The following is a 7,756-nucleotide window of genomic DNA, read 5'->3' as shown; positions in this document are numbered from 1 at the left end:
TTATGGTATCTGGTCCCATCACTTCATGGCAAATAGACTGGGAAACAGTGGAGAAAGTGACAGACTTTATTTTCTTTGGCTCCAAAATAACTGCAGATGGTAAGTGCAGCCATAAGATTAAAAGATGATTGCTCCTTGGAAGGACAATTATGACCAACCTAGACAGCACATTAAAAACCAGAGACATTACATTGCCAACAAAGGTCCATCTAGTCAAAGCTATGGTTTTTCCAGTGGTCATGTATGGATGTGAAAGTTGGACAATAAAGAAAGCTGAGCGCTGAAGAATTGATGCTTTTGAAATGTGGTGTTGGAGAAGACTCTTGAGAGTCCCTTGGGCTTCAGGGAAACCAAACTAGTCTATCCTAATAGATATCAGTTCTGAATATACATTGAAAAGACTGATGCTAAAGCTGAAGCTCCAATACTTTGGCCACCTGATGGGAAGAACTGACTCATTTGAAAAGACCCTGATGCTAGGAAAGATTGAAGGCAGGAGGAGAAGGGGATGACAGAGGATGAATAGTAGGTGGCATCACCATCTCAACGGACATGAGTTTGAGTAAACTCCGGGAGTTTGCCATGGACAGGGAGGCCTGGCATTTTGCAATCCATTGGGGTCACAAAAAGTCGGACATGACTGAGCAACTGAACTGAACTGAACTAAATCATTAATTATATAATGATGAGATAGACTGAACAATTATTGACCATTGTTAGACTAGAAACCTTCACAGAATTGTTTTTTCATTGTCTAATATGAAGCTTGTCCTGTGCTTAGTCGCTCAGTCATGTGCAGTCTTTCGACCCCATGGACTGTATTCCACCAGGCCCCTAGTCCATAGGATTCTCTAGGCAAGAATACAGGAGTGGATTGCTGTGTCCTCTCTCCAGGGGATCTTTCCAACCCAGGGATTGAACCCAGGTCTCCCGCATTGCAGGCAGATTCTTTATCATCTGAGGCACCAGGGAAGTCCATATGCTAGACTAGAAACTTCCACACATTTTTTTTTCAGGTTTCTAATATGAAGCTTGATTTTGATCAAACATCAGGTGAAATAATTAACTATCTTACAGTATACACATACACACATATAGTGAAGTGAAACTCGCTCAGTCATGTCCGACTCTGTGCAACCCCATGGACTATATAGTCCATGGAATTCTCCAGGCCATAACACTGGAGTGGGTAGTCTTTCCCTTCTCCAGGGGATCTTCCTAATCCAGGGATCAAACCCAGGTCTCCTGCATTGCAGGGAGATTGCTTACCTACTGAGCTACCAGGGAACCTGCTGAAACACATACACACATATAGAGAATCACACAATTTAAGGGAGTGATTAATAAGCATTTTTCAAAATATTATTCCTTAATAAAGAAAACATTAAAGGAAAATAAATTTGCCTTTTAACTTTTCCCACCACAAAAAATTATGTTGCTATCCATACCTGACAGTGGTGAGATTCTGAAAAGAATACCAAAACCACACATTCTGACAAAGTGTTTTTTTGGAGATTAATTATTAATAGTTTTTGGATACTATGTGCATTGTGCAAACAGACCCTTACAGGGGTTAATCCTTGGACTTATTTATATAACTTTTTAGAAAGATATCATAATGGAAATGATAATGATTTTATTTACTTTACTATCTTTCTCAATGGTTACTCATAAGAGAAGAATCTGAACACAAGTTAAATTGTAACAAATATGGGAAGAGTCAAGGAAATCAAGATGTATTGATATAATGGGATGTTGTGAAGCCAAATAAAATTTAACACATAGAGTGATGTCAGCAAAAAGATGGGCTAGAAGTATTGACTTCACCCTTAGAAATGTGAGAAAACAATCAGAAACCAGATGAAAAACCTCACAGGAGCTCTGGAAACAAACAAAATCTACAGGAATACATTGAAAACACCATCAGGAAAAGTCCAAAGGAGAGCAGAAGGTCATTTCATCATGTTTTTACTCCCACTTACCGCTCCCCTGATTTGTACACTGCAGTCTTAACCTGTAAAGGGTGGCAGCTTAGTTCCCAGTTGCCTCCAGCAAACCAGACTGATCACAAAAACCTTAATGCAATGTTCCAACCTATTTGTGTGCTGCCTGAAGGCTGGTGTCTGTTTTTCATAAACCTAAGCTTACATTCGATGGGTCATCAAAAAAGCAAGAGAGTACCAGAAAAACATCTATTTCTGCTTTATTGACTATGCCAAAGCTTTATTGACTGGGTGGATCACAATAAACTGTGGAAAATCCTGAAAGAGATGGGAATACCAGACCACCTGACCTGCCTCTTGAGAAACCTGTATGAAGGTCAGGAAGCAATGCTTAGAACTGGACATGGAACAACAGACTGGTTTCAAATAGGAAAAGGAGTACGTCAAAACTGTATATTTTCACCCTACTTATTTAACTTATATGCAGAGTACATCATGAGAAATGCTGGGTTGGAAGAAGCACAAGCTGGAATCAAGATTGCCGGGAGAAATATCAATAACCTCAGATATGCAGATGACACCACCCTTATGGCAGAAAGTGAAGAAGAACTAAAGAGCCTCTTGATGAAAGTGAAAGAGGAAAGTGAAAAAGTTGGTTTAAAGCTCAACATTCAGAAAACTAAGATCATGGCATCTGGTCCCATAGCTTCATGGCAGATAGATGGGGAAAGAGTGGAAACAGTGGCTGACTTTACTTTTCTGCACTCAAAAATTACTGCAGATGGTGACTGCAGCCATGAAATTAAAAGACACTTACTCCTTGGAAGGAAATTTAGGACCATCCTAGATAGCATATTAAAAAGCAGAGACATTACTTTGCCAAAAAATTCCACCTCGTTAAGGCTATGGTTATTCCAGTGGTCATGTATGGATATGAGAGCTGGACTCTAAAGAAAGCTGAGTGCTGCAGAATTGATGCTTTTGAGCTGTGGTGTTGGAGAAGACTCTTGAGAGTCGCTTGGAGAGCAAGGAGCTCCAACCAGTCCATCCTAAAGAAGATCAGTCCTGGGTGTTCATTGGAAGGACTGATGTTGAAGCTGAAACTCCAATACTTTGGCCACCTGATGCGAAGAGCTGACTCATTGGAAAAGACCCTGATGCTGGGAAAGATTAAGGGCAGGAGGAGAAGGGGACGACAGAGGATGAGATGGCTGTATGGCATCATCGATTCGATGGACATGGATTTGGGTGGACTCAGGGAGTTGGTGATGGACAGGGAGGCCTGGCATGCTACGGTTCATGGGGTCGCAAAGAGTCAGACACGACTGAGCGACTGAACTGAACTGCATTGAAGCTTAAACTAATGAGAAGGCGAGGGCAGGATGATACGGGAGAATGGCATGGAAGTATGTAAATTATCATATGTGAAATGAATTGCCAGTCCAGGTTCAATGCATGATACAGGGTGCTCGGGGCTGGTGCACCTGGATGACCCAGAGAGATGGGTTGGGGAGGGAGGTGGAAGGGGGGTTCTGGAAGGGGAAAACATGTACACCCATGGTGGATTCATGTCAATGTATGGCAAAACAAATAAACAAAAAAAGAAAAACAGAAAAAAATAAAAATAAAGAGCAGCTGGCGTGGCTTATTACTGCTGCAAGGAGACTATATATATATGGGGCCAGGGACAAGGAAGTAAGGCTATAGACATAGACTAGAGCATATAAAACCTGAGTAGAACCAGGGTGTGGATTTAGGGGACAGAAGGCGTTTAAAAACAGCCATATATTCAGGAGAATCAAAGAGGCACACCTACTCCAGGCAAGATGCTGACTCAGAAATGAACTCAGTGCCCGTAGCTTAACTATTGGGCTAATCCCAGGACTAAAGGATGCCAAGTTAACTAGTGAAGTCCAGTCAGGACATGGCACAAATCTGCAAAGAGTGCATATTTTGTGCTTATTTCAGGTGCCCAGCTATGAACATACTCACACCCAACACAGGTAAACCTCAATATGCATCAAAGACTTACACATAGAAGATACAAATATGGAGCTCTTAGAAGAGAAACTTGAGGGAAAACTTCATGGCATTAAATTTAGATATGTCACCAATATATGTTGGCATCCATAAGTGATGGCAACAATAAGTGATGACATTCAGGCCCATCACTTTATGGCAGATAGATGGGGAAGCAATGGAAATACTGACAGACTTTATTTTCTTGGGCTCCAAAACCCTGCAGATGGTGACTGCAACCATGAATTAAAAGACTCTTGCTCGTTGGAAGAAAACCTGGGACCAAACTAGAAAGCATATTAAAAACCAGGGACATTATTTTGCTGATAAAGGTTCATCTAGTCAAAGCTATGGTTTTTCCAGTAGTCATGTATGGATGTGAGAGTTAGACCATAAAGAAAGCTGAGCTCCAAAGAATTGATGCTTTTGAACTACTGTGTTGGAGAAGACTCGAGAGACCCTTGGACTGCAAGGAGATCAAACCAGTCATTCTTAAAGGAAATCAGTCCTGACTATTCATTGGAAGGACTGAAGCTAAAGCTGAAACTCCAATACTTTGGCCACCTGATATGAAGATATGACTTACTGGAAAGGACCCTCATTTTGGAAAAGATTGAATGCAGGGGGAGAAGGGGATGACAGAGGACTAGGTGGGTGGATGGCATCATGCTTGGTGGACATGAGTTAGACCAGGCTCTGGGAGTCACTGATGGACAGCAAAGCCTGGTGTGCTGTAGTCTGCGGGGTTGCAAAGAGTTGGGCACGAGAGAATGACTGAACTTCACTGAACCAATGTCACCAAAGCACAGGCAACAGAAGAAAAATACGTAAATCAGTTTTCATCAAAATTCAAAATGTTTTTGCATCAAAGGAAACTATTAATGCAAAAGGTGTGAAAAGTCAATCCACAGAAAGGAGAAAAAAGTTTGCAAATTATATTTCTGGTAAAGCTGAATGGAAAGGAAAGTCCTAGAAACACCCTAAACTTTATCTCATATTAGTTGACTCAGTTGCTGAGGTTCTCTTGTAGCTCAGATGGTAAAGAATCTGCCTGCGATGCAGGAGACCAGGGTTCAATTCCTGGGGTGGGAAGATCCCTGGAAAAGGAAATGGTAACCCACTCCACTATTCTTGCCTGGAGAATCCCATGAACAGAGAAGCCTGGTAGGCTACACTCCATGGAGTCACAAGAGTAGGACATGGCTTAGTGACTAAACCACCACATGGTGACCTTTACTCTTTAATGCTTAAGTTCAGTTCAGTTCAATCGCTCAGTCGTGTCTGACTCTTTGCGAACCCATGAACCACAGCATGCCAGGCCTCCCTGTCCATCACCAACTCCCTGAGTCCACCCAAACCCATGTTCATTGAGTCAGTGATGCCATCCAGCCATCTCATCCTCTGTCGTCTCCTTCTCCTCCTGCCGTTAATCTTTCCCAGCATCAGGGTCTTTACAATGAGTCTGCTCTTCGCATCAGGTGGCCAAAGTATTGGAGTTTCAGCTTCAACATCAGTCCTTCCAATGAATACTCAGGACTGATCTCCTTTAGGATGGACTGGTTGGATCTCCTTGCTGTCCAAGGGACTCTCAAGAGTCTTCTCCAACACCACAGTTCAAAAGCATCAATTCTTTGGCGCTCAGCTTTCTTTATAGTCCAACTCTCGCATCCATACATGACCACAGGAAAAACCATAGCCTTGACTAGACGGACCTTTGTTGGTAAAGTAATGTCTCTGCTTTTTAATATGCTCTCTAGGCTGGTCATAACTTTTCTTCCATGGAGTAAGGGTCTTTTAATTTCATGGCTGCAGTCACCATCTGCAGTGACTTTGGAGCCCCCCAAAATAAAGTCTGCCACTGTTTCCACTCTTTCCACATCTATTTGCCATGAAGTGATGGGACTGGATACCATGATCTTAGTTTTCTGAATGTTGAGCTTTCAGCCAACTTTTTCACTCACCTCTATCACTTTCATCAAGAGGCTCTTTAGTTCTTCACTTTCTGCCATAAGGGTGAAGTAATCTGCATCTCTGAGGTTGTTGATATTTCTCCCAGCAATCTTGCTTCCAACATGTGCTTCATTCAGCCCAGCATTTCTCATGATGTAGTCTGTATATAAGTTAAATAAGTAGGGTGACAATTTACAACCTTGACATTCTCCTTTTCCTATTTGGAACCAGTCTGTTGTTCCATTTCCAGTTCTGACTGTTGCTTCAGAAGCAACAGTCAGAACTGGAACTCATATCAACCCATGAATATTCAGTGGGTGGAGTAACAGGAGAAAAACCTTGAGTCTAGGGATCCTGAATCAATGACAATATGCCCTCAGCATCCTTCCCTTTCTCAGGAGAGAGATGTTTTCTTTACATTACTGCACAGAAAACAAGCCCTCCATGTCTCTGCAAGGAGCCACTGTCTCTGTGTTGCAAGTGTGTTTGCTATATGTTGTGTGCGATGAAGGGTAGTTGGAACCTCTGCCTAATAGACATACAGAATGGGAGAGCTTGTGTAGAATTATCTGCAACAGACACTTACCCATTTCTAACAGCTAAATACTCTTGATATCATTCAGTCTGCTTCTCCACTAGACTATCAACTCAAGAATTTATCTTAATATTATCTATTTTATTTATTGATAAAACAATGTCTACTAAAAATTTTCAATAGTTTGTTGAATAAATCAATGAATAAATAACAAAACATATAAGAACTAAACAAAATGTTTAGCATAAAGAAGAATGTATATGTAACCATATATGTGTATATGTGTGTGTGGTGTGTGTGTGTGTGTGTGTGTGTGTGTGTATGTGTGTATGTGCGCGCATTAAATTGCTTCAATCATGTCCATCTCTGTGCAAACCTATGGGCTGTAGACCTCTAGGCTTCTCTCTTCATGTGATTCTCCAGGTAAGAATAACGGAGTGGGTTTCCATTTACATATACACACACATATATATATTTTATATATATGTAGATACATATACCAATCATTTTCCTATACAGCAGAAATTAACACTACATTGTAAACCAACTATACCTCAATAAAAATTTTAAATATAGACATTCTAACAGTTTTTAAAAATTAAATAAATTGAAAAGATGCACTGCTTTATATCACACATGCCTGCTCAGTGGCAAAATCAAGTCTGACTCTTGCAACCCCATGGACTGTAGCCTACCAGGTTCCTCTGTCCATGGGGTTTCCCAGGCAAAAATACTGGAGTGAGTTGCCATTTCCTTTTCCAGGGGATCTTCCCTACCCAGGGATCATCCTGAGTCTCTTGCATTGGTAGGCTGATTCTTTACCACTGAACCACCTCAAAAGCATTATAAGAAGCAAAACATAATACTGAAACTTTTTCATTCATTATGTATTGAAGCATAGTTGAATTAAAATGTTGTGCCAATTACTGCCTATAGCAAAGGGACTCATTTACACACACACACATATATATATATACATTCTTTTTCATATTCTTTTCTATTATGGTTTATCATAGGATATTGAATATAGTTCCCTGTGCTGTATGTTGCTACTTTTGCTAATCCAATCCATATGTAATAGTTTGCATCTGCTAACCCCAACCTCCCAATCAAGCCCTCTCCCAACCCCTTCCCCTTTAGCAAACATCAGATAATATTTGACAGATTACAAAAATATTTACGCTAAGTAAAAAAAAAAGGTATAAAACCTGTATAATGAGGATTATTTCAAAGTGTAAATAAACAAGCACACACTTTTGTATGGGAGAGTCATGGAAGTATGAAATTAAATTTATATTTTATGGCCAGA

This window comes from Giraffa tippelskirchi, chromosome 13, assembly GCF_054371585.1.
Source record: "Giraffa tippelskirchi isolate mGirTip1 chromosome 13, T2T-mGirTip1v1.2.pri, whole genome shotgun sequence".
In the NCBI taxonomy this organism is placed as follows: Eukaryota; Metazoa; Chordata; class Mammalia; order Artiodactyla; family Giraffidae; genus Giraffa; species Giraffa tippelskirchi.
Note: the sequence above shows the minus strand (reverse complement) of the source record.